At 39.1% G+C, this 3,099-nt stretch overlaps 1 non-coding gene across 1 annotated transcript; it reads right to left on the bottom strand.

Annotated features, from left to right (window-relative positions):
* Window positions 1–1,106: 1,106 nt before the first annotated feature.
* On the bottom strand, window positions 1,107–1,179 carry trnak-cuu. The gene has a single exon. It is a non-coding gene; the product is annotated as a tRNA-Lys (tRNA).
* Between the last annotated feature and the right edge of the window lie 1,920 nt (window positions 1,180–3,099).

Genomic DNA, 3,099 nt, shown 5'->3' on the forward strand with positions numbered 1-3,099 from the left:
AATCTCGATAATGACATTACAGTCTATCTTAATGTGTGTGACATTCTTCATAATCGATAACCAACTTTAAGTTGGTTTGCCTTGACGTTCTGGTTTGACCTTTGATGTGCCTTAGTCCCAAAAAGGTTGAAAACCTCTGCAATAGTAAACAAATACAATGTGTATTGAGAGATGCAGACTCCTCTATAAAATCGAATGTAACTCGTTTAATTCTGAAACCGATTTTCATGAAATTTGGTTTGTTATAAACGTGAGAATTTAACATGATACTGGTTACTTATTGGAATTAAATTCAGTTACTGGGGACGGATCTAATCAGCACTATGCCAAAACATTAACCTTCTGAATAGAATAGCCACAACGTCGTCTGGGACATGCAGGCTCCGATCTAGGCAGCATCAAGTGTAAATTATTTAGAATTTAAGCCTTTGTGAGTTTCTCCAAAACTGTAGATAAGGTAAGCACTTTTTACGTGATTCCAGAAAACTATGCAAATGTAATTTGCTTTAACCTCACAGGATACAGTCACAAGAGCATTACAGAATATAACTCAAATGTATTCTGATTAAGCCTCATAGGTTAAATTCACATTATCTTGATGTTTTTATGTGCTACAATCAGCCATGTTTTAGTTGGGTAAACAGCATTCTTATCTTATTAGACATCTTTTAAAATGATAAGACAGAAGTGGCTAATTCATTGCCATCCTTAAACTGAGCCAGAGTAAGTATGATGAGCCATGTTTCACATGATTTTTTACTATGTGAAAGTTATGTGATGATTATATTTGAAGTGCATATTTAAAAGCAGCTGTTTAAAAAGCAATTAAAATGTTAACAAAGAGAATTTCTTGTCTCACTGTAATTCCAGTTTCCATCTAAAAAGAACTTCCACTTGGTGAAATACACAAATTGCTTGTCAGTGTTTCCCTAGCCTGTTGACAATTTCAGAAGATTTTCCCAACTTAACAAACACTGCTTAGAGAGGAGAACTTGCATTTTTAATGCAAAGTTGGTTGCTTGAGAGAGGAATCAGCTTTGGCAGCTGAAAACAAGCGTCTGCTCCTTGTGTTCTTGCAGGGTAATGTCGCTTGTGCGGAAAAGCAGCGCCCAACGTGGGGCTCGAACCCACAACCCTGAGATTAAGAGTCTCATGCTCTACCGACTGAGGTAGCCGGGCTGCTTGGCGTCTCTAGCAGACGGCAGTCGTTGCCAGAGGTCACTGGCCTCTGTCTCTGGTACCTCTTACTGTCAGCTGCCAAGTGCAAACACATCGCTTTGTGCAGTCAGATGCAGTGTTCTGTGGCGAGGTCTCTGTGGCGCACGGCACCCTGAAATAGAACTGCACAAGCACATAAAAAACAAACAACGTTATGGCAGAAGTAAATTTAAAGGTAGAAGTAAAATACTGAACACCGGAAGGGTGGGAAACAAAAATTTTGTACATAATGTGCTACACCTATTCATGTGAATGTGGGGACAGCAGCAGACTGGTGTGAATGGAGTGACACCATCTTACACTGCAGGAGGTTCTTTAAATGAGCCGGTTAAATCGTGTCTCTGCAGGTGCCTGCCCTGCCCGTCTCTTACAACATCACAAAACGTGGTATTCAGTCTGGAAGTACATCCAGACGATCACCAAGTAAGGGGTGTGGCTTCCTGTTCATGTTCTACAAGGATCCGCTCACACATTGGACTGATGAAGTCAGGTTTATAATTACAGCTGTTGTCACCTGAGCATCATCAACCTCCAGAGCGAGAGCTCTGGCCTACCCAGGGGTAAACCTACCTTTCTCCTTCTGCCTCTGGACTCTGTAAGCAAATTCCTAAATCAAGGAAAGAAGAATTTAGAAGTTTTATTTTTAAAGTTTTTAAAGAATGTAAGAGTTAAAGAAATATATTAGCTTAATTTTAGTTCCAGTGTGTTGCTGAATCAAATGCAATGCGATTGAGTGCAGTCCTGCTTTAGGCTCGTTCGCGGAGATTATTCAAGCGCGAAAAATCCATCAGCATTTCACTCTGCCATATACATTTTATATGTTTATATGGCAGAAAATTTGCTACTTGCAAGTGATTATTGTTATTGGAGTTATTTTGTGAGCCACCCTCTGGAAATTTTGAAACAAATGGTGAAATATTTGTCAATAACTGACTTTGTAATTTTAGTTGCAATTCAGCCATTTGCTACAAACGAGGCTGAAGCGAAGACAGAGCACTAACATACACACTAGCTGCTTTGCCTCTGAAGCTGTGCCATTCATTCACTTTGCATGTGAACTGCAATGTTGAGCATCCACACAGATGGGTGGATAACACACTGGCTGGCTCACAGAAGTGTCTGACTAGCTGAAAATCACACAATGATGTACAGATTTCCTCACTTCTCAAAATCTTTACACACATGGTCTTAAACACTGATAAACAATAAGCATGGTTAGATCTGCAATGTCTGCAATACAGTAATACATAGACTGTTATGTACATAATTTCCTATTTCCAGTGCGAATGCTGTCTTTTGCACTGATATGTCACTGCCATCTAGAGAAAATGCATACTGCTAGTTAAGCTTAATGTGGGGTACTATTATTGTGGAGTACACATTTTGGAACCAGTACCTACTATGCACCTATTGAGGCCTACTCTGCAGTACATTTGTTGAGTAATTTAGGTATGGGGCTTTGCTCCACTTAACAGCACACTCATTTGGTTAGGAGTCCAAGGCCTTGCCTGCAATGGCGTAGTGGCAGAACAGAAATCACGATCTTTTTTTATCAAGCATGGTTTTGCTTTCAATTCAGCTACAAGTCTTAGTTGACAGCTTTAATAATCTTTTATATTTTGGAGATCTCCCAGAATGTTTAGTAGTTTCCAGGTTCAGGTCTTGATGAGAAAGTCTACATTACAGATTATTACCATCTATAATACTCTGTAATATAACATTTGTGATATACGGTATATAATGTAAAATTTGAAAGTTAACAGCTAAACCTTGTCTAGTGTTTCGGATCGCACACTAGCATACTATGTAGTATGCTTATCAACTATGCTTGGCTATTTATCGCTAACAACCATTGATGTTGATCCAGTTCAATGTTTTCAA

Source organism: Megalops cyprinoides, chromosome 24, assembly GCF_013368585.1.
Source record: "Megalops cyprinoides isolate fMegCyp1 chromosome 24, fMegCyp1.pri, whole genome shotgun sequence".
NCBI classification, from domain to species: domain Eukaryota; kingdom Metazoa; phylum Chordata; class Actinopteri; order Elopiformes; family Megalopidae; genus Megalops; species Megalops cyprinoides.